We start from the raw sequence: 24,532 nt of genomic DNA, 5'->3' as shown, positions 1-24,532 counted from the left end.
TCTGTATTGGGAATTGCTTTCACATTGAGCTACTTCCCCTGACTGCTCATTTTATTTTTACTTTTTATGTTGATAGAAAGTCTTGCTAAGTTGCTAAACTGCCTGAGCTGGGCTTGAAACTTGGCATCCTCCTACCTCAGACTCCCAGATTGCTAGGATTCCCGGCCTGCACCATCACGCTGGGCTTCTGATTTAATATTCATGTAGTTCTGATAGATGACAGAGCTTTGATTCTGTCAGTCTGTAGCAGTAAAAAAGAAGAAACAGGTTTAAAACTCTGGATTAAATTGGAAAATAATTTTTTATGTGTAGGTATTCATACACAGCAAGTGGGAGGAGTTGTGTAAAAGGATAAGTAGGAAGGCAAATGGTCAATAATTGTAACACTGGGAGTTTGGGGACAGATATATAGCTGGCACTGGTCTCTGCATATCAGTCACAGCCTACTCGAGAAAGATGTGATTCAAATATGGCTCCATTATCCTTTTTGGCTGAGGATCCATATGTCATATTTATAGAAAATTGTTGTCTTCTATGAGGACACTTTTCTTTGCTCATCAATTATGCAACAATTCTAGAATTTAATTAATCACAGAACAGGTAGGTAATTGCTTCTAAGAGAAATTGAAATCTCTTTATTCCATTTCTACTTCTGGCTGTAATAGATTTTTCCACACTTGATGGATACTTGCTTTCTAATCCACCAACACAGTGGCAGGACTGGTGCTCCATGCTTTATATTCAAGATTAGAGCTCATGTTTAAGAGCTACACTTTGGATATTCTTCTGCAAAGAAAACTATATGGCCAACTAGCTGTATTCTTAAGGCCTACTGGCTGCATGTCACAGCAGAATCAGCAACTTTTCTATACCCACCACCTCACCTTTAAAACATGAAGGCCTTTGTATTGAACAAACATTGTTATTTTTTTACTGGGATTATTTAGTTTCAGGGTTGCTTTGCTCTTTCTTACCATTGAGCCATTGTTGACATATCACATCATTAAGAGTGAGAATTGGGATTTAAATATCTTTTTGCGCTCAAGACAGAGAAAATTTTTGTACCATATATATTCAGGAAAAGATATTATTTGATAATGCACTAAACACTAGGGATAATTTTCCCTAGAATAGTAGATTTCTCCATCTCATAATTTGCCTGAGAAGAAGTTATTATGGGAAGTTGACTCTAAGTTATACTTAGTCTTTCTTTAGTTTTATATATGTCTTTCATTTTTAGACCTCAGAAGGTATAATAGCTAAAGACTCCTTTAAAATGATAATCTTATTGACTCACAATTTAAAAAAAAAAGCCACCTCATTACACCAATAATAGCCTTACTGGAGGAAGCACACATAACAACATTTGCTTTAAGAATTTGTATTAGTCTGCTAGTATTATAGACAGCTAAGTTATGTAGAAATATTCTAGGCCGTCAGACAAGGCTAAGCCCTGAGGAAGTCAGTGCAGAAGATGAGAGAACACAGCTGCGGCTGGAAGTGAATCTATTGAAGGCCAGGTTTCAAGATAAAGGCGGAATTACCAAGCCTCCATGCCTCCCCAAGGCATAAGCAATATACTATTATTGGTATTACCTGGTCTAATGAAGTCTAGATAGAAATCAGTCACCCTGGTGGGTGACTGGGACTCCTGATTCATCTCTTCCTAAAAACGTCCTTGTTTCTTTTCCGTATACTCTTGCTATGTGACCTGCTTCTCCGTCGGATCAATATTACCCTAAGCAACTAAAGTTGTAGTCTTATTTGTCGGTCCTAGTTTTGGCCCACGTTGTATTTACCTTGTGACTTTATACCCACCTTGTGATTTTGCTCTATAAAACTTTCTTCAGTGGAGTTCGTGGCAACCCGTTTTCACTTCCCCTTCTGTCTATCAGGAGCTCTCTCTCTCAGTAAATATTTCCTACTCTTCACCTCCATTGTTCCTTAGAATTCATTCTTGAATTTTGGGGAAATGAACTTGGCACATCTGACATCTAGCAGGTTGGGAACTACATTTATTTCCTCTATATCACCAGAGCTGAGTGAACAAAATACTAAGTGTTTCATAGAACAGAAATTGATCTCATCACAATTTTGGAAACAAGAAGCCTGGGATCAGAGATTCAGTATGGTTTGATTTTTTTCCCTGTGGCTTCGTGGTCATCCTTCTTTCTGAGAGTCATGCTGAGTTTCTGATGCTTTTGTCGCTTTCACTGGGTTGGAATTTCCTCTTAAAGACTCAGTCATACTGCATTAGGGCCTACTCCCTTTAATCATCTCTTTAAGGACATTATCACCAACTATTGTTACATTTCAGTATGCGGGATGCTTATAGATTCAACCTATTAATTTGGGGGGAGGTGTTGCATAATTCAGCCCATAACAACGATAGGAGAAAGTAAGGCCATGCAAATGACTGTTTGGCCTACTACAGTATGATGTTACAATGAGAGTTCTTAGAAGTGGCATGTAGAAAGCCATTCCATGAGTCATGATGATGAAACAATGAAAATACATCCTGGCTATTATTGGATACTAACTCTTAGAATGATCTTGCTTATATTATTTCATCATGGCCTTGATGAGATGATTTTTTGAGGTTGCATTTTGGTCCATGAACACAGATTAAAGGAAAAAGAATGAGGAGACAAATGAAATAATTGTGTGACTTAAATTTGGACCGAGCTTGATCCACTCGCTGAATGGATTATTATTGTCTATTGATACTAAATTATTTGCACTTCTTCATTTTCACTTAAGAGTTTACTCAGATGTACACATCAAATGATGGCTTGAGAAAACTAGGACTTTTCAACAATGAAAATCTTGTCTTGATTCTTAAAGATAGACATTTGTGGGTGTGAAATATAGCACTTCACTATTTTAGTCATTTTATAATGTAATACGTGCGTTGAACTTTTTAATGCTAATTTTCTGGCTGTGGTTGTTCAGGGTTTTTATGACATGCAGTGTTCATTATCTTTCATTGTGATAAACCAGTAAAAAAGAAAAAAAGTTAAAAGCTGAGGTCGTCTAATTCAAAACCACAAGAAGCCCTAAGGCCTCACTAGCTACAACTACTCATGATCAGTCTCAAGGAAGAGCTAAGGTAGGGAGTTTAGAAAGCTTCTTATATTCCACAGCAGTACACTGGAACACTGCTACCTTCCTCCAAACTTAGATTATTTGTCTGAATAAATTAGATTTAAAAGCTTTTGCTTATTGTTTTCTGTGAAAAAATATTACCATGCACTTGTAGTTCTTTAGAATTAGAATATATTGGGTCAGATACTGTGCAATTTCATGTAGCAAATGAAAATGAAAAAATATGTTGAAAAGTGTTTATAGCCTAAGTAATCTTATCTATAATGTGCCCTACTGTTTTTCATTTCTTCTCCTTTCTTTTTAACTTTGAAAGGCATAATGTGGGCTGGGATTCATAATGATATTCCCAGGCCTAAAAACAAAGATATTTTTCACTTAAGTAATTCAGCAAAACTAAAAGATTTAAAGAATATTAAAGAAAACATTAAGTGTTTCCAGGAATGATTAACTTAATACGTGAGAAAAGTTTTAGAATGGATACAATTTTTCCATATCACTTCTTGCATAAATTTGTTATTAGAAGAAATATCAATCAAAATAATAGTAGAATTTATAACATTAAAAACATGTGCTGGTTTTGCTCTTCACTTGCTTCCAAGAACTCAATGCCCTTGGAAATCAATGTTTTAAATCTCCCTAGTCAGTGGATTAATCTGAAGCAGGTATTAGTCTTCAATCTTTAAGCTGCAAAGGATCTTGTGCTAGGAGGAGGCTTGTCTGGGATCATGTAGGGAGTCCATAGAACTAAAAGGATTCAGAATTTTGGGCTCATAAATCAGTGCATAATTCATTCGATAATATTATTTTCCAGCAAATGTAACTTGTGTCTTAACTAAAAATTTGTTCTGTTTTAAAGGTTTTATTCACTGAAATAGCAAGCAAAATGGAGAAGTGCATAATAGCTCATTTACAGAACACTTTATATCCTGTAATTAAGACTCCATGAATCAAACTGTATAGTGTCAGCGCTATTTCTTTTAGCAAATATCATTGGAAATGAGTTGTTTACCATCTGCCTCCGACTTTCACTTGAGGACAGCTCAACAATTCTATTGTCTGAAAATTATTCATACTTTCATATAGAGAGCTCTGGCAAGAGTATCGCACAATCATGTTATTTTTTCATGCTTTGCTCTTTGTGATTCAGTATCAGTGAACATAATTGTCATCTACTTACAGATATACTCGATAATATATAGTTTCAAATTACTCAAGTCATTTTAGCAGCATGCCTAATTTCCTAGAGTTTATTAAGTTTTGTCATTTTGGCAGCTGTGTTAAATCATGAACAAACTCTAATACGTACTAATGTCAAACAAAATTGTGTGAATTAAGTCTAGGATAAGGACACAGGTAGGGGTGGGCCTAGGTTGAGTGAAGAGATTACTCCCTATCTCTCAGAGGTGCATTTCAATGTTAATTTAATGCATTATCAACTAGAGGAAGCACGTGTATATAAAGGTCGGATTTTGTCTATGGATTAATAGGTGAAAAATCCTCCAGTGGGTGCTTTGGTTTGCTGTAATTGCAACTACAGGACATTTCCATTCCAGGACCTGAAAAATGTGAACTGTTATTTATAGGTGCTTAATTTTACAATAAAACAGAAGAAACTGTGTCATTAATATAGGTAAGTCATTAAAGCAGGGAAAAAAAATCAGTTCTTCCATAATTGTTTTAGATAAAAATATCATGAAGTTTTTATAATATATATAGATTAGATTTGAAGGAGAAAGGTGATTTATGAAATATAGTATAGAGAATGAAAGTGCAAATAAGATTCGTCACTATGTGAACTAAAATTCTCTTTTTGCACTTATTCATTAAAGCTATGGAGCTATGAATGTACATTGGTGATGCTGAAGATTGGCTGGTTTTGAATTTTATTCTAAATGCCTCATTAATTCAGTCAATAATAATAATAATCTCCAGAGTCAATAATTGTATTAAACTCCACAGTGATCAAAATGTTTCCTGAAGTTGGGTATTATTGTGTTGTATACATCACCAGCCAAGGAGTCCTTTCACAGAATGGGAAAGAAAAAAAAAAGTTACTCACTTTAATTGTACAGATGAAGATACATAAAAAGAGACTAAGTTCTCTGGAATCAGGCTTTGGTCTCCGGGTACCTCCTTAAATTACCTATGCCTTAAATTGCCTTTCGTAAGATAAATAAATATTTGTGGAAGTTTGTAGTATTAATAAAGAAAAAGAAAAAGAGAAACACATTTAGTAATATGATGGAAACCATCTATTATGCAACATGTAACCCAAAGAAGAGGAGTCCTGGATGGAAGAAAGTCCCACGCAGGCTGCAGGAGCTCTCTCCCCTCTTACCCTCACCAGCCATGTGCAGCTTGCCTGTTGGACTCAAGGTCCTCACTGGCTCCTGGTGTCGGTGCATCTGCTTGGCCTGTGGCACCTGCTCTAGGCTGCCACCTCACTGTGCATGTTCCTCACCGGCTGCATCCTTCTCAGCTCCTTAGACTCTAATTCTCACTCGAAGTCCTCCCCCTGCAAGGACGTCCTCCTCACTATATCTGACACAACACGCTGGCCTCCCCTGGTACAGCGACATCCCGCTCACTACCTGGGCCTCTGACTCTCTGTGTGAAGTCATTATCCGTAAGGACATCATTATCACCTTCCTGGGACTCTAGCAGCCATCTTCTCATAGCCCCACTTCCCATCAACATTTTGTACCTCACGTGGTACATTTATTGTGTTGACTAAAGTTCTCCAAGGAACAGAATCAATATATAACATGCAAGGTGATTTATTAGATCTGCTTACAGGACCACAGGAGGGAGAGTCTGTGTGGCTGTCGGCACGCTAGAGGGCCAGAGAACCCAGTAGCTGCTCAGTCCAAGAAGCTTGAATTTGCAGAACAAGAGCGATCAAGAATATGGAGCCAGTTTGAGATCAGAGGACTACAAGTTTGCTGGAGAGTTGCTGGAGTAAATTTTCACTAAAAGTCTGAGAAAACTGGAGTCTGAGGTCCATAGGAAGAGGAGCTAGAGTTGCATTTGCTCAGAGTGAAGCTTTGTAGATCACAGGCTGACTTATTTTTCTTCTTTTCCTTTCCTTTGTTTGAGACAAGGTCAGGCTGCTCTTGGACTCACTGTGTAGCCCAGGCTGGCCTTCAACTCAGCAATCCTCCTGCCTCAGCCTCCCGAGTACTGGGATTATCGATGTGTACCACTATGCCCAGATTTTTTTCTTCACTTTCATTCCATCGGAGTTGCAGACCTATTTGATGGTACAACCCAAATCAGGGCAGGTTTCCCCATCAGATTGCTAGTCCACATGAGAACAATCTGCGGACATTACCACAGACATGTCCAGAAATGTGATTTACTGGTCTGCTGGGCCTCTCTTCACCCAATTTGACAATTAACATTAATCATCACGTTAAGGATGAAATTGCTGGTGAAAACAAAGAAACAGAGAGAACAAAGGGGAAGCTGATATACAATTTCTATTTCCACTTCCATTTCTGTTCTATTTCTTTCTTTATTTTTGTGCCAGAGATCGAACTGAAGACCTTGCATCTGCAAGGCAGGAGTGGTGCCACTGAGTTTAATACAATTTTAAAAATCCTACTTCAGATAATTGTGAATGCTGGCATTATCTCCTAGCTACAATACACAGGAGCTTGATTTTGGACTAAAGGTGGATACTGAAGTGTTTCAGTCTCAGATTTAGCGTTTAGAAAGCCAAGGGCCAAAAGCACACTTGACTTTAATTTCTGACATCCCTGAGCCTGTGATCCATGATCAAATAATTATGTTAGATCATGTTTAATCGGCATAAAAATAATAGGCGTAAGAATATGCATTTGAAGTTTTGTTAAAATTTCACGGGCTAAAACCTTCAAGCATGGATGAGTTCTAGGTGAAACTTAATCTAAAAATCTCCTTATTTGCTTTATATACTAAAAATCTACTAGTTGGGGATATAGTAGATGTTTATTTATTATTTCTACAATTAATAATTATTGAGGAAGTTGATAATTTATGTATAAATATGATTGAGCAATCTCAAACAAATAAACAGCATATATTTTGACAATTTATATTAGGTAGCACAGTGTTCAAATACTACCAGAATGTTATCTATTTTGAGCATTATCCACTTGCCTTTGGTATCTATAAATGTTAATGAAATTTGAATGGTAATCTAAGCTGCATTGAAGGAGATTATATTATATTCTTTATTGTAATCTTTTTGCTAACATTTATAGCATTAAACACAATTTTACAATTTTAAAATATATTTATTTAACTCCACTAGGGCCTGCGACATGGGAAAATAAGAAGTCCTATGTAGGTATTCTTCAATAAAAGAAGACTGTAAAAATTAACCCTTCAAAAATTTATAAGGAAAAAAGATATTAAAAGTATGGTAATACTCAGGATAAATCAATATTGATCAAGATATAATAAAGCAAATATTGAGCTTAGAGTTTTTTTAAAAAATGAACATATTATAGAAAACCAAGATGTCTACCAAATATCTGACTCTCCTGTAGCCCTTAAGGGGAAGAAAGCTGTTATTTGGATCTGTTTAGACCACAAATCCATACTGCTCACTGTGGGAACAATTTAGCCATTGAAAGTGCTGAGGTATTATTGTGCCCGTACTACCTCCGCTATAACATTACAAATCAACTTTTGTTTAAAAACCTCACAGCTTTAAAATAAAAATTCAGATCCATTATTGTACTTAGAATTTATTCTCTAATAGCAATTTTGGCCTCTTTTCATTTAGCCTTTCAACATTCAGTTAAAATATGTATTAGTAGGGGGTACCCCTTAACTATACCTTTGCTTGAAATCTCTTTCAAAACACAAACAGATGCCTATAATTTTCTCTTACCACAGGTTTGTCCCTGATTTAATTTGTGTTTATTTGGAGGGTGAATATAGCACTGGATTAGTTCAGCTAAGCAATTTAGATAATATATTTGCTTTGCAAATTGTGTAAATGCAGGTATCCTCAGAGGATTCCTGATACCTCTCACTCCTAGTCCCTTCCCTGAGCATTTGTAACTCCTACGGAGTGTATTGTTTTATGTGTTCATCCCAGCCTCATCAGAAGCACAGGGCACAGTCAGGGTGATGCTGAATCAATAACCCTGCTTTCTTTAGTACTTTATAAGAATCACTTTCTTTTATTGCATTTGGTTTCTTTGAACTTTCTCCATTTTCTCCTGGGCTTCTTGAATATATTAAAGTTTATAAAACACTGAAAGCTGATGTTTGAGACCTAACAATGGGAAAGTCACACTGGCTTCCTATAATAAATATATTCTAGATGGGTGTGAGAGTTTAGTTTGGTTATGCTAAAATAAATTCAAACAGTAAGTCATTTTAATGTGCATTATTTTCTGAAATCTTTGCAGATCATTCAGCCATTTCATCCCTGAAGTGTTCGGTTTTCAAAGAGTTGGGCATATAATGAGTCACAAAATTTATTGTTCATCTCTATATTATATCTAATATGTTTATCACAATTGTACAGTTAGAACGTTTACTATCACTATTTTACAAAAGAGGAAATTGAGGCTTAGTGAAGCTATTATGTCTCAAAATGTGCTGGAACATACAGACATAATTTTGAACTTTAAAGGTCTCATTTCAAAGATCAGGGCTTCATTCGTGTACTATTTGAATATTGTTCGAGGAATCAGTAAAATGTAGTGGCTCACGTAATAGTGCATCTTAAATCTGAAGCCTTAGATTTCTAATACCAAGAGGTCCCTAGTAGAGGTACACACTGACTGGTTGAGAATGAACACGTGACTTTGAATGGGAGAAAATGGAGTCCTTCTTGTATTATTTCTTACTATCTCTTTGTTTTTGCGTAACTACTTCTTTGCCCCTGTCTCTCTCACCTCCTCATACTGTCAATACATGTCTATAGATCTATAAATGCAGACATGTGGACACTGCACATGTAGAATACACACGTGTTTTTGTTTGATGATACATATGTGTCCTAAAAATAAAAGTAAAATATAAAAATGAAGGTAAAAAAAGGAATGAAAACACAATAATAGAGGAAATGGTTGGGAAAAGGTGGGCGATATTAACATTGATGCCTTTCAGAAGTCTTTGCAGACCTTAGATCATAATGTCTGTTTTAATGTTCACTATTAGGGTGCCTATATAAATTTAAAATAGAGACAGACATAATGAGGTTTGAAATATGAGCTCTGAAGCCCAAATACTAGCTCTTCCTTTTTCTGGTTATACTTAGCAAATTAGTCATTCTGTGTCTCAGTTTCTCCAATGGTAAAATAAAGATAATCTGATGAAACCTGTAGCATGATTTAGTTGAGGAATAAATAACATGTATGCAAAATATTATGGATAAAGCCTTATCCATTAAAACTGGTCTATAAATGTAAGCTGTCATTGCATGTAGGATATATACTGTCTGGTTATAAGCAACTTTTTGTTTACAGTTAACATATCCTTTTAAAGGAACAAATGGCTAATATTCATAGCTGCACGTGGCAACAAAAAGCAGAATTTTATTTTTAACATCTAACCTGAGCAGAAGTTAAGCGTTGGTGTACTCATTATCTCCGGCAATTTATCTTGGAAAGTGTTATTTAGGGATTTTTAGGGACTGCTTAGGGGATCTTCTTTATTTCCTCCTAGAATTGTGAAGGAGGAGAGGGAGAAATGGTATGAGAAAGAATGAGGGGAGAGAAGAGAGAGAGAGGGAGGGAGAGAGAGAGAGAGAGAGAGAGAGAGAGAACCACAGTGGAAAAGGTTTTGTGGATTTGCTTGGGTAAAGATGGCTGATTAAAATTAAGAAAGGTTTCAGTTCAGGTTCCAGATTTAGTCTAAGGTATCTTAGACAGGATCTTCTAATTTCTCTTATCTAGTAAGAAAGATGTTATTTTTTTCCTTTCATCACAAAATGGGTTCAATTTTTCTCAGCAGAATAGCAGCTGCAGACTCAAGTGGGTACATATCTATGTCCCCCGGTAGAACTATGTCCCTGTAACTTGTTTCCTTTCGACAACAGTACTAGAGAAACTCGGTTTCTTCAGCCTCAAAATAGGGCAGAGTAGTTGCAAATTTCTGCGAAACAAAGATGGATTGGTTGTAAAGTGGTTAATGTATCAAATTTTGTAATGTAAAATGCTTAGACTGTAGAACTGAGGAAGAGGTGGGCCATGTGGTTTAGAGCAAAGATGTGACAAATCTCTTCATAAACATTTTGGATCCACAGAAAATAATTTGAACATAAATTGAGTGTAGATAAAAGTGTGAAATTATAAAATGGAAATATACTTACAGGTAAAGATGAATTTGTGATACAATGTAAAAGAAGGCTTAAGGGAGATATTTAATTAAGTTTTTTTTTCCTGTTCTTCTTCTAATGGAAGTTTATAGTCATTGTGCCTTTTAAATTCTACTTTTGCCCAATCCAACAAGTTTCCATTTATAATATTTTACTTGTAATTGGCTTTTAAATATCTTCAAGTTTTCTGTATGATTATTGATTGACTATAGATATTGAGAAAAATGTCTTAAAATATTCAAAAGTATTCCTTGCCTCTAACATTTTTCTGTTTTTCTGTTGTGATAAAAATCATGGTCTGCATGCCACCATATATAACTAAATTGTCAATTTTCAGAATGTGCTAATTTTCTAGAGTTCTATGTGTCTATTGTATGAGGCTAATTATGTCAAATCTTTTATATTGTTACTCATTTCTATTGTTTCAAATACTTATTACTAGAAGAGTGTAAAATTATCTTATTGAGACTGAGTCCATTAAGTTTTTCTCATATGCAGTCACCTTTGGCTTGACATATTCTGAGCCTAGGTTTAGTACCCCAGGTAACTTTAGAACTGTTTGGCTCCTGATGGATGTATGATTTTCATTATGCACTGGGATTCACTATTCTTCCTGAAGCTGTGCTCTCCCAACTGTCTTTTGTTTACTGTTTTCTGATATAACATTTTCATAATTTCACTTGGAAATGTGCGATGTTTTTAGGAGTAACTCATAAATAACATAAAGATGAATTTTTCCTTTTTAATTCCAACTCGAACATCTTTGTTTATTAGTGCTTAACTTGAGTCAACTTACTTTTATTGTGACTTCTGTTATATTTTAAATTATTTTTATATGAATCTGCTCCTATGCTTTTTTGGGTCCTTTTGCTCACCTCCTGCCTTCTTGGGATTACACTAATTATAGCTGCTGTTACTGCTGCTGCTATTTTTGTTATTATTCTTTCTTAAAACAACTTCAGTTTGGAATATGTATTTTTATAATTTAAACAAATTCAACTTAAAGCTTAAGTCTACTCTTCCTGCACAATAAAAGATTAAGGAACTTTTGAATTCTGACCATACACCCACATAACACATGTATTTAGCCTTGGGTAGGATGTTAACCTAGTTTTTCTTTGTTTCATCCAACAAACTTTGATATTATTTTACATAATGTATGAGTATTTATATTAAATGAATACATAAAACAATGTCTTTGTTGACATTCGTTCTTTTCATTGATATATTCTTTTAGGGATACTTTTTTGTTTTTAAATTATTATTATTATTATTATTATTATTATTATTATTATTATTTTTATTATTTTGTTTGTTTGTTTTTTGAGACAGGGTCTCACTACGTAGTTGAGACTGACCTGGAACTCACTATGTAGCCCAGGCTGGTATGGAACTCGCAGTGATCCTCCTGCCTCAGCCTCCCAAGTGCTGGAATTCCAGGCATGCGCCACCACACCCGGCATTTCTTAGTTTTTAAATTTTTTTTTCAATTTCTACTTGTAAATTTCTGTTGTGAAGTTTGATTCTTGTTTGGTTTTCTGAAAATACTTTTATTTACCTTTGTTTTTAAATGATAATGTAATGGACTTTAGAATTATGATTTTTTTCTAAGAAAATATATCATTATATCATTTTTGTCTTAAATTTTTGCTAAGCACCATTCTAATTTGTATTTCCCTCAGGCGGTCTGTTTTACATCTATTTTTATATGCCTTTTTGACTTTTTTTTCTCATTTTACTAGAACATATTTTAGATGGGTTAAGTTTTATCCTGCTTGAGGCTTATGCATTCTGGTCTAAATGTTCACTTCTTTTTTAAATTTATGGAAAACTAAAATGTCCTTATATCTTTCCCACTATTTCTTTTCTTTCTTACTATTTATTTAATTATTATCTTTTCATTCTATCCTGTTGGGTTTGTAATTTTTACCAAGTTTCTTTGCTCTTTTTTTCTATAGTTAATCTATCTTCCAGTTTAACACTTCTTTATTTTTACATATCAAATCTCCTGTTTAATGCTGTTGTCAGCTATATAATAATAATTTTAATGATTTAATAATATCCCAAACATATACTTTTAATATTTTCTTTTCAGTCCAAAAATTCTGTTTGAGTTCATCAATACTAGAATTAACAGGTTGATTGGGACACATGTATACCATGAGTTAGTATAAAATAATAAAAATGAGTTGATTACAGCTATAGTTTTGAACATAAATGGGGTTTTAAAATAATAATTTTGGATAATAAAAGGAAAAAACACAAAACAAATAAAATGAAATCCTATGTATATAAATATTAGATAGTAGAAAAGGTAATGTTAGAAAAGTGAATAAGATGAGGGAACTAACTATTCCATAAGTGAACACAGTGATTATTTATAGGGAAGAGAAAAGAATTTTTATTTTTAAAGGTCACACAAAGACCCATGTTATTGGGTGGTGGGTGCATAGATATGGACCTATAAATTTTATAGCTCTTACGAACAGACTCTATGCGATTATTGAAAAAAAAATTTCTGGGGAGGCTGAAGCAAGAGGACCACAAGTTTGAGCCCAGTCTAGGCAACATAACAACTTAGTGAGACTTGTCTCAAAACAAGAACGTAGAAAGGCTGCAGGTATAAATCAGTGCAAATGCCCTGCATTCCTTCACCAATACTCGAGCCCCCCCGCCAAAAAAAAGAAAGAGAGAGAGAGAGAGAAACATCTTTCTTGTCTCTGATCTAACTTAATTCTTTAATAATAAATTTAGCTCTTTGGGGAGATTCCTAGAAGGGGGAGAGCCACATCAGATAGATTTGTAATTTATTTCTTTGAAAGTCTTCGTGCTGATTTCCATAATGGTCATACTAGGTTGTATTACCACTTACAATACTGGAAAGTTTCTTTTTTCACCACCTCCATGCCAGCATTTATTATTCTTTCACTTGTTTATAATTGCAACTCTTTCTGGAATAAAATGAAATCTTGGAATTGTTTTAATTTGCATTTGTGTAATGGCCAGAGATGTTGAACTTTTTTTTTTTTTCAAATATTTGCTGACCATTTGAACTTCTTTGGAGAAGTGTCTGTTCACTTCATTTCACTTCCTTCCTTCCTTCCTTCTCTCTCTCTCTCTCTTTCTGTCTGTCTTTCTTTCTTTCCTCCTTTCTTTTTTTAGTGACTGGGATCAAACTCAAGGCCTTGTGTTTATGAGGCAAGTGCGGCACCACAGAGATAAATCCCCACCCACTCATTTCCTGGTTAGGTCTTTTATGTCAGGTGGTCTGTTTTTTGAACTCTGTATGTTCTAGATGTTAGTCTTCTGAGTAATAGGTAACAAAATATTTTCCCATTCCGTGGGCTGTTTCTTCACTCCAATATTGATTTCTTTGCTGTACAGAAGCTTTTTAATTTGATGTAATCCCATTTGTTTATTCTTGCTGTTATTTCTTATGCAACTTGAGTTCCATTTAGAAAATAACTTGTCTATACCTAGCACTACGAAGCACTTCAAGTTTTTTACTTATTTTATCTTCCTGTAGGTTCAATGTTTCTTTTATTTTTTATTCATTTTTATTTCAGTTTACTACTTGGTGAAAGATATGGATCCAGCTTCAAACTTCTGCAAGCAAATAGCCAGTTTTCCAAGCATCTTTTGTTGAACACCGTTATATCTTTTTTCCAGCATATGTTTTTTGTCTCCTTTGTCAACCATCTGAGTATGTCTGGGGATTTTGCTATATCCTTCTAGATACCTTCCCAAAGACCTAAAAACATCATATTACATACACACTGATGTTGTGGCAGCACAATTTATAATAGTTAAACCTGGAAGCAGCCTATGTCTCCATCAACAGACAAATGGATAAAGAAAATGTGGTAGCTCTACAAAATGGAACACTTACTATTCAACTATAAAGGAGTATAGATTCAAGTCATTTAAAGTAGGAAAATGAATATGCCTGGAAAATGTAATGTTTAGTGAAATAAATCGGAACACAACCTTAAATACCACATGCTATATCTCCTTTGAGTTAGGCAAAGTACAAACAAAAAGCCAAATAAAGGATGTATAGAGGGAAACAAGAAGATAGATCTCTTGCAAATAGAAAGCGGTGCAGGATACTGAGGGAGAGGGGAGAGGGGAAGAGGAAGAGAAAGTTAGAAGAATTAAGGTATACTACATACAAGAAGCTAATAACCACAATGAATGTAAACATTACCTGTTACGAACATGAGCCGATAATAATAATAATGACAAGAATGAAAATGGGGAAGGGGGATTTAGAGGCAGAGGGAGGGAAGTGATTAGGAAGGAGGACAGGATAAAAAAAAGAAACACTTGGCATTGTATATAGGTACTTATTCCTCAAGATGAATTTTAACTTTGTGTGCTGCAAACGTACCAATAAAACAATAAAAAATTAAATGTATTGTGTTAGTCAACTTCCATTATTAAAATTATTAAAATTCCTGAAGTAATCAACTCAAATTACAAGGAAGAAGAAGTTTATTTTGACCCACGGTTTTAGACATTTCAGTCCATGAGCAGTTGTCCATGTTATTTGGGTCAGGCAGCAAGCACATCATGGCAGAAGTAAGAGGGAAATCATTCACCTGATGACTGGAAAGTGAAAAGGAAGAAGCGGAGGTTGTGTCCCTCCATATCCTTTGACCATGTACTCTGTGACCCAAAGGTCACCCACAAAACCTCCACCACTTACTCTATTACCTCCCCATAGTGCCATAGTCTGGAAAATAAGCCTTTTAACACATGGGCCTTTGGGAAAAAATTATATAAACCATAATATTCGACCCCGAGCCCAACTGTCCGGCCCCACTTCTCACAATTCAAAATGTGATTACTTCCAATGCACAATCTCCCAGAATTTCCATTGTGTTAACTGTTCCAGTGTTGCTCAAAGGTTGAACTCCAAAGTCTCTTCTGAGACTCAAGGCAACTCAGCTATGAATCCCTGTAAAAACAAAAATGAAGTTGGATATTTTCAAGAAAACAGCAGTAGGTCAGGGATAAGATAAACTTTCCAAGTCTGAAGGAGAGGAAGAGTTAAATAGCAATAGTAATCAAACCAAAGCAAAACTGAAGCCCACAGGGACAAACATTAAATTTTATAACTCCATGTCCAGCACGTAAGGCATAGTGTGACACGCTATGAGCTCTCAGTAGCTTAAGCAGCTCCCTGCCTACAGTTTTGCTTGTTGCAACTCACACAGCCTCTCTCTCTCTGGAAAGTTTCTCATGCCTTGTTGAATCCATCACCCGGCATTCCATGTTCCTGGCACCTCTACCTTTCTGGGTCTCCATTACAGCTTTGGCTTCACTTTCACAGTTCCTCGTATTGACCCACAGAGGACTTATGGGGATTCTGATCTTGCTCCACGTGACCTGGCCTCTTCAGCTTTCCCTTGGAACCTCACTGATTGTCTCTATGATCTCACAAGTCTCGCATTCTGTATCTCTACAAAACCAAAAGCATTGTCCATACCAAAATGTGCCACCAGTACGTGTCCTGTACTTGCACCTCTCTAAACCTCGATCATAGTGGTTTTTCAGTGCCTGGTTGACTGGACATGGAGAAACATGGTGGTTTAGGAGGTGTAGGGTGACTCGGTGTCCGTTTTAAAGTACTCAGCTCTGGAAATTGTGGAAATAATTTGCATCTCTGTATCTGTATGCCTGTGTTAGCTGTGGACTTGCTAATCTCTGGGATATCCTTAAGGCTTCCTTCCTTTTATCCCATTGCAAAATTCTTGCTCTTTTGTTGCTATCAGCCTCTATATCAGTATTTTCTTTCATCAGAACTTTACTCAAGCAACTCTTCTGGCCAAACGGCAAGTTTAAAAAAAATTTTCTGATCTTTCATTTGTTGCTGCTGATTTGCACTATAAATTTGGCTTAAAGAAATCAGTAATACTTGTGGTTTATTCTCTGTGTTACCTTGAAATTTCCTTCCTCAGTTAATCTGGTCTATCACCTTCAAGCTTAGCTTGCTACAAAGTCTCAGTGCAGGGGGAGAAATGCATTTGAATTTTTCACTATGGTGTAACAAGGACAGCCACTAGTCCAATTTGCAATAGTATCCTTGTTTCCATCTGACACATTATGAGTATAGCGCCCACTATCCAAGATTCCATTGGCATTCTTGTTTTCTGAGCCCTACCAGAATCAGTTAGGCTCCACTAAAGCTCTGTAGGGTTTCTTTAGCCCACTCCTTCAAACATTTCCTACCTCCTCCTGCACATCAATTCTTAAGGCTCTTCATATCATCAGGTATATAGTATTTGCAGATTCCACTTCTGGGTACTGTTTTCCTGTGTTAGTTAGCTTTTCATTACTATTCCAAAAACCTAAAAACTTTTTCCCTCAGTCTATAATTTGTTGTCTTTGTTGCTTTGGACAAACACATCACGGTCAGAGTGTGTGGTGGAATAAAAGTATTCATTAAAGGCCCAGAGAGAAGGGGAAAGGGCTCACTTCTCACGGTCCTGTCTGGGGGTGTGTTCTCAATGACCTCAGCATTTCCTACTAGGCTCCACCTCTGAGACGTTCCAACATCTGAGTAATGGTGTCCTGGGCTGAGAACCAGCTCTTCAACAAATGCACCTTTGGAAGATACTTATCTACACACAGAATATGCTTTTTCCCAATTTTTTAATCCCATAGTTATACGGAGGCTTCTTGGCTTTCTAACTCACATATTTGTTCTGCTCACTCCTCCTGTTAATAAAGTGCTTTCTATGTTGTGAGTTTATATCCAGCTGGGCTTTATGTCCTTATATCATGTGTAGAATCAGTGTTTATGAATCTTTACAGAGTGTATCTTGGTGCCTACCAACAGAGAAACAACTTATTTTTTGTTTTACTATGAGCTTTTTTATTGCTTGCAAGAAAGAAAAAATTCAAATCCATATCATTGTGAATTCAGCCTTGAGATTCTCAGAATATTTTTCTGTTTCATTTTATCTTTATATTAAGAGTCCTTTCTAGAAGTTGGACTGTCTCTAGGCCATCTTTATACCAAATTTTGGCCCTTTCCATGTCCCTGTCCTATTCAGTTGCTAGGATTCATCTCTCATATTTCAGCTTTGAAGTTTTTATCTTTGTTTTCTGGCTTTACTTTTAACCACCAAATTCTACATTACTGGGGACAGGAAGTATCCTAGAACTGTGGAGGCCTCAAGGTAACTTTATAAATCTTTAATTTTTAATTAAATTCTTTAATTTTTGAACAAAAATATCAAAACTATTTACTTCCTTAAAATTTGTTTATTTTTTATTTTACCCAGCATTTTTAGGGTTTATACAACAAGATAGCTTTTAGCATTTAGCCCTAAATAAAACTAGAAGTGGAAAATAGGTTGATACTATTTTCAGCTTAAAATATATCCATGAAAAGCCACGAGCCATGCATGTATTAGTACAGTACTACAATTGGACATAACCAGTAAGTTCAAATATGGGCTAAATCTGTAGCAAAAGAAAAATCCTTATGTAACTGGAGTCCAGTTAAGTTTAACCCCACCATATCAGGTTGCGGAATAGAACTTTATCACCCTGTATAAATGTCACCACAAGATTAATTTTTTTAGATGTGGCATTAATGATTACGTTCTCTACAAAAGGTTATTGTTAGATTTCCATAGGTTATAAAGAACCTCAAATCTATGCTTTGACTATTAATGTTAAAAATAACCAATTACTCCCTGTTCAGCAGTACAGTATATTTCTCTCATTCAGGATAATACATAATTTGGAAAAAATCCTGTATGGAACAGAGCTTAAGATTTAATGTAGATTTCATAGTTAGTGACTTAATTGTTAACTTGTACACAGAAAACAGTTGCTGAGTGGTAGAAGATAAGTAGATGTTTCTTTCCTTGGGTTAGGAATGGAAAGGAACAAAGGATACGCCAGCACAGTGACCATTAGGTGTCAGGGCCCCTAATGTTTGGCAAGTTGCAATAGCAAGATAGTGGCTTTAATGCCTAGCTACATATCTGATTCATCCAGCATATTCATTAAAAATACAAAATGTACTTGGAGACTTCAAAAACTTTTGAACAGAGCTCCTGAATCTGTCCTTTTATTACTCCTGTGGAGACCGGGCATTCAGACTAGAAAGGTAAACCTCCCGTGCTTTTTTCAGGTTCCAGCCGAGAACTTACTGCTGCTCTCCATGGTTCCAGTAGGAGCCCCCCGCAGTCCTGTATTTCAGAACTCTCGAAAAGAAAGGCAAGATGGTGAGCACACCATTATACCCCCAGCCTCAGGGGCTGTGAGTAACTGCCTGGGATTTACGTTTCTCTCCCATCATGAGTTACACTTTGCCTTATTTATGCTCAAGCATGTCCCTCCCGTTCTTCTTCATTTGTTAAACTTGCAGCAAGCAGAATCCAAGTCTTGTAAGAATTAAAAATGACTTTATGGACTGCATTTTAATTGTTGCATTCTCTTAGTTATCTTCACCCTATATTCCGATTGGCTGTTTCCAATATCAGTAAATCCTGTCATACCCATAATGTGTGGTTGTAGGCTCCTTTCTGTAAGTTACATCACTCACTATTTTCTGCTCTTTCTGCAAGCTTTGTGGAGTGCACTGTATTTTTTTAGTCTACATTGACAGCATACAATGTAATGGTTCATTTAGGATTCATTTTTATGGGGCCTGTCACAATTTAGCTGTGGTCTGCATAGTAAACTTAATATTAAATGACAAAATACACCATCGCAGATACTTCACAACCATTAAAGTAGTAGCAGTGAATGTGTAGATTACTAGACATTGCAAACAGTGGAGAAGATAAGATAATAAAAAAAGTATAATTGAAACCCAGGGGACTTTGAATATTAGTAATGTAACAACTCTGATCTCTAGTGTGTGTGAGAACGGCTATAGGAAGATTGGCTGAGACTCTTCTGTGTTTGCCTTTTCACACAGCAGGTGATCTGCTGAACTTAATAACCTGCTGTTCAATTTTTTATTTTAAAAATAAGATGGGAGCTAAGTCACAGTTGCTTTGGGCAAGTGCCTTATAAAAATGTTTGTGTTTAGAAGTGAGCTAATTTGATTAGAGAGCCATGAAATCTGCTCAACAGTGTAATGGAACGTCAGCTAAATCTAAACTGGCAAAAACCCAGGACTTGTTGAAAATTAATGAATATTCAATATTGACATGCTCTGAAAATAGATGTCTTCAATATGAGGAAAAGGAGAGAGCAAGAGCAAAACTAAGATTCAACGGCATTTTAGTTTCATTTCTGCCATAGAGTGTTGTGGCAAAAAAATCACTTGAGTAAGTCATCATAAAAGTTTACAATGGTGAAGTCAGAAAGATGTTTTATTAATCTATTTTTATATCCGTTGACCATCAGAATCTATACCTCATACTTTTCACTTGGCATCATTTCAATCACTTGGTAAACTTTTGCCAAATGATGAATAAAAGAAACTGTAAAGATATACTTTGTATTTATTGCATACAGAGGAGATTGGACAGAGAACAAGGAAGTAGATCTTATGAAAAATGGCCATTTCTTTAAAAAACAAATGTATATTTATGAAAACAACTGCTAAAAACTTGAGAATAAGTAGCTATCACATCTTTCATTAGACAGAGGTCTACCATTGACCTGGGGTATCAACATATTGCATACAAAAACTTCCTCCATTTAACTTAGTAAAATAAAAAAGAAGAATATTTCCCAATACCAAAAAAATTCTCCTAAAAATAAAGAGAGTAGAAAGTTTAAAAAGATAACACTTAAATATGTAGCTCTATTTAGCCAGCACCACAATAAAACTATTGCCATACAATTGCTAAGAAAATACATAAGATTTTTATGTGCAGCACAGTTGATTTACATTCTGGCTTCTTTCAAGCATCTCTGGAATCTTGCCGTAGTTCAGTCTCTGAACAAACCCTGACTCTTAGACTCTTCTTCAGTTCTACATGACAAAATGTACTGAGTAATAGCAGGATTTGTTTAGGTGAAGGATCCAGCCTGGCATAACCATGATTGGATGGGGATGTAGTAATAGAGGCACGCTTTAGGTGGTTAAGTAAAACAAGACTTTAACTTCACAAATGTTCATTAGCATCTATTAGATTTCCAATCCTATGTTAAATTTAGCAGTGTATGAATGTCAGTCAGAAATTGGCACCCCTTATGGATCTTAGATGGCAGTAGAGAAAATACTTCACAGATGTAAATAGTTAAGAGGGAGAGAATTTCAGTCAGGGAAATTATTTTCTTGGTGGAGTGGATTCATTGTTTATATTGAGATTTCAATTTATAGTTCTCATCTTGCGTTTCAAAAATGACCATCAGTTTAACCCAGTACTATGAAATGCCATATGGGCCGAACTTGTAAGTCCAAAAATAACCTTTTCAACTGCTTCTCTCCCTCCCACATAATTGGCTTCATTGTACAACTTCATCTTCCCCATAAGAAAGCAATCTATTCTTAAAGAATTCGGGAGTAGACTTAAAATCTTTTCTTTGTCTCAACACAGCCTAGGTATACTTGTTTGATGGAGACAATTTTGGTGTACACCTTAAATATTAGTGGAACTTTAATCACTTCAAAAGGAGTCACTTTGGATGATAAATTATGATTATACAAGAGATCCTATAGTGTCACGTGCCTTATTTTCCACAATTAGAACATCCCATGCATCCTGTACTCTCCTCCTTTCCTTCTATAGCATCGTTACTTCTCCAGCTTATTTTGGTCCTTACCCAGATTATCTTTGGAGCTTCTAAATTTTCTCTCAAGGTTTCAGTCCTTTCATTACCAGTCCACTTTGAACACCAAAAGAAATATCATTCAGTGATATTTTAATCACGCCTTGATACTTCTAAGAAACACTTTCAAATTCTTTTTTTCTTTTAAATCAACATCTAAACTCCTCCTGATTTAGGGACTGTAATACTGATTTAACTTGATTTTTCTTACTTATCTATTGTCTACTTAGGCTGCTCCCATTTTTATCCTAAGCAGAATTTATTTTTTCTCATATTATTTGACCTTGGTATCAGTGTTGTCCTTCAGGAAGTAGATGATACATTCCATCAGGCAGGTTGAAATAATTTTAGTTAGTGAATTATGAAGCATGTGCATAGTTTAAGGAATCCAATCCTCAAACTAATTTTACTAGGAAGATGTTAATGTGAAAGGAGATAGGCAACTTGTGGTGAAATACTAGAGGAAAAGGAGCTGGAGAAAAAAAATCTCATGTGATTCCTTTCTACTTCCATACTTACTTCTTCTGGTAATTTCTGGTAACTTTAAACGGCCTAATGCAACCAGGAATGAGAAAAGCAAGGAAACAGAGTTAGTCCATACATTTTAATCAGTAGAGTACAGCCCAGGCTGATGAAAGGCAAAGAGCAAATACATAGGAAGAAATGCAAGATGTCCTATGTCGTCTCAGCTCATGCAATTGCTCTTTCTTACTTAGTGGAGCTCTGACACATAGGATTTTGGCAAAGAAAAAACATGAAGTAACAAACATCCTACGGTAAAAGTAGTAATTGGCCTATTTTCATCTATTTGCATTTTTATTTGCCCGTGGACTTATATTTGTACTCATCTAAATGTCTCAGGGGTCCAATTAGAAAACTGGAGAACCTAAAATTGAGCAATTGAGGCCTGTGGTTCACTCTGGGAAGGTAAACATGGTTTCAGTAGTAGAGGGAGTTGTCTGAATCTTTATCTAGCTCTCCTATTGGAGAGAGGGCTACTTATTTTAAAATACTATTTAAGAATTAGCCAATGGAGAACATTATCAAAATGACTATATTCAGCAACTTTGGGGTCATTCTCCATGGATATTAGAACACTGCATGGGGTAGGAGGCAGCTTTTGCAACAAACACATTTAGTGATGGGGGCATAGATGAGAAGAATAAGAATAGTTGGCTCTCTTTCGTAGACTTTGATCTTTATACAAATGATTTTTCTGCTTGTTATTCTGAAAGCAAGACTATGAGTGGAGAGGTGGAGATGTAGGATCCTATTTTCATCTCTATTTACCAGCATCTGTTCCACTTTTCTCTTGATAAAAGTCTATCTCTGTCTTTGTTGGGCTTTTGCCGTTCTCCACACAGGCCCTCTATTTCATAAAAGCTGAATGACTCCTCAGTCATGGAAGCAAAAACACAGTGGCTAAAGATAATTTTCTACATCTCCTCTTCCTTTGGCGAGGGTTACTCAGGTTTCAAAGCTAAGCAAGAAATTAAGGGGAAACATTTCCTGAAATTCTGAAAAAGATGCTGTTTTCTAATTCTGACAGAACTGTCAGTAAGGGTGTTTGCTTTACTCTATGTGACACTGGTGAGAAAGAATGCATCCCACATGTAGGAGCCACAGGACAGAAAGCAGCTAAAAACAAAGTAAACACCAAGGAGGCACAACGGAGAATAAGAGGCCACTGTGTTCTGGTAGCCACATTCAAGCCGCCAAAGCAAGTTTTCTATAGAAAAGAAATTCAGAACATTTTGGCTACATGAACCAATACTTTACAGGTTCTGCTGCTTTGACTTGAGATTTCTCTGGTAGCAATTATACACTAGCAAAAAGAGAATCATAAAAGAAACTTAATATTTAGTGTTATTTTTCCCTCATTTTGTTCTACTGCTTGTGTGATGAGACTATTTTTCATGGCTGTGAATTAGTTCATCACATTCTGCCTTTTAAAATAGTATAGTGTTTGTGTCGAGTTTTGAATAGAGCCATTTGCAGTTTTACCAAAATCTTCTATTAATCTTTCACTTTTCTACAGACATTTATAAATACCAAGTATTCTTATTACATAGTATGAGGACACAAACACTGAACAGATGACATTAAATTGAGCCTCATTCTAACCCTGACTATCCCCCTCATGCACACACAGGTCCCATTGTTCAACCAAATGGTAGTGAGGATGGGACTTCAAGATGGAAAGATTAGGGCACACAAACTTTTCATTCATATGTGCAGGGCTGTAAATTTTATATTTGATCAACAGAATGGGTGACTGATTTTTCTAAGCACTCACCTGTGCCTTTCAGTTTTTCCAAAAATGCAATCAAAACTGGTGATAAGCTGGTGAAAGGGATTAGTTCCATTATTAAAAGTTTGTTCTTTCTCTGTTTTTACTAGTCAAGGATACAGACAGAAAGCTGCTGAGAGCAAGCTGCTGGAACAGACACTTCCCCAGGAACTGAATCGGCCAGAACCTTGAGCTTGGACTTTCCCAGGCACCAGGACTGCGCAAAAATAAATTTCTGTTGTTTAATCCACCTCGGTCTATGGGATTTTGTTATGGCAGCTCAAACAAGCTAAGTTATCTCCCTTTCTTAACAAACACTTGTTAATGTTTTCTCTGTTATGAATACCTTTAAACGTTATAAATCATTTTGGTGTTTTCTTTAGCTAAGGGATGATGCATCCTTTGTAGAGAAGGTGAGAGGGAAAATTTGCTGATGTTAGTCATTATGTGGAATCTATTAATCTTCACTAGGCATTCTATTCCTTTGAAAGATGAATGTATTTAAAAACATAACCTTTCAGTGGAAACAAAACCTATGGGATTTATGAGAAAGGTAACTAAACTCACTTATATATACTAATAAAAATTTCCACCTATTCCCATGACTGGCAATCAAGATGTATTCAGCTCTTAACTTGAGAAGTGAATATTGTTAGGATGAATAAAAATCAGTAATTCTCATTTTTTTCTGATAACTTCTTAAAAAAACAAACATTCATTACCTCCAAGTGGCTGGGGAATTATATGTGAAATTTAATCCTAAGAATCTGCTAACAAATTTCAAATACCAAAAATTTATTGATTTCAAACATGAAGAAAAATAGTACTTCACAACAATAATTTTAATTTATTAAATTTAATTAGGAGTACTACATCTATTTATATATACTGTTCTGTTGACAAAAAATTAGGGAAAACTATTTCTAAATGTTTGATCAATTACTTGCTAATCTGTAAAGTTCTGTAATATGGCCCTTGCCATAGAAAATTGCGATTTCACTGAAAATGGATGATTCATTCTTTTGGAAATCTCTTTTACTACACAATTAACCTCTTCACCTTTT

The 24,532-nt window shown here is 35.6% G+C and overlaps 2 long non-coding RNA genes across 3 annotated transcripts in view; one reads left to right on the top strand and one right to left on the bottom strand.

Moving 5' to 3' along the window:
* The window catches only part of LOC104863916, a 17,011-nt gene extending 1,191 nt beyond the window's left edge, over positions 1-15,820 (bottom strand). Inside the window, exons 1-3 of one of the 2 annotated variants that reach the window (XR_002025436.2) lie at positions 15,642-15,820; positions 15,259-15,386; positions 136-241 (exon numbers count right to left, since the gene is read on the bottom strand). This is a non-coding gene — a long non-coding RNA (uncharacterized LOC104863916). The remainder of the gene's footprint in view (positions 1-135; positions 242-15,258; positions 15,387-15,641) is intronic. The other variant, XR_004517090.1, reaches the window with a different exon arrangement.
* Positions 15,821-17,479: 1,659 nt separating this feature from the next.
* Positions 17,480-23,685, top strand: LOC104863917. Its single transcript, XR_780726.2, has 3 exons — positions 17,480-17,613; positions 18,579-18,672; positions 23,579-23,685. It is a non-coding gene; the product is annotated as an uncharacterized LOC104863917 (long non-coding RNA).
* Positions 23,686-24,532: the final 847 nt, after the last annotated feature.

Source organism: Fukomys damarensis, unplaced genomic scaffold (assembly GCF_012274545.1).
Source record: "Fukomys damarensis isolate Sample0158 unplaced genomic scaffold, DMR_v1.0_HiC HiC_scaffold_14, whole genome shotgun sequence".
Lineage (NCBI taxonomy): Eukaryota > Metazoa > Chordata > Mammalia > Rodentia > Bathyergidae > Fukomys > Fukomys damarensis.
Note: the sequence above shows the minus strand (reverse complement) of the source record. Positions and strands in the feature narration are given on the sequence as shown.